This window comes from Apis dorsata, unplaced genomic scaffold (genome assembly GCF_000469605.1).
Source record: "Apis dorsata unplaced genomic scaffold, Apis dorsata 1.3 scaffold_98, whole genome shotgun sequence".
Lineage (NCBI taxonomy): Eukaryota > Metazoa > Arthropoda > Insecta > Hymenoptera > Apidae > Apis > Apis dorsata.
In genome coordinates this window covers 671,904-672,197 of record NW_006263396.1, presented here as the reverse complement: position 1 = coordinate 672,197, position 294 = coordinate 671,904, and the positions used below count along the sequence as shown (strand labels likewise).

At 37.1% G+C, this 294-nt stretch overlaps 1 protein-coding gene across 1 annotated transcript in view; it reads right to left on the bottom strand.

The window, feature by feature from the left end:
* LOC102675684 (hormone receptor 4-like) overlaps positions 1-294 on the bottom strand; it is a 25,248-nt gene that overhangs the window by 18,351 nt on the left and 6,603 nt on the right. The window lies entirely within an intron of this gene.

The window sequence follows — 294 nt, the reverse complement described above, 5'->3', positions numbered from 1 at the left end:
TATATATATATATATATATATATATATATATATCGATAAATATTCAACTTCTTCGAAATGAAGATCACGGTTAAATTCTGCTTCGAGAAAGCAGTTAAGAAACACTGGTATTCGAAAAGTAGTGGTCCCCCCGCAAAAGTTGTGAAAACTCGATGAAAATGTTAGGTTATGTCATATTGTAACGTGACTCGTTGAAAAGCGACGAGCAACTTTCTCGCGAATCACGTTGTCACTACCCGACTACTCTTTCGAGACTCTACTACAACAGCCTTCCAACAACGGCTTTCCCTTTTC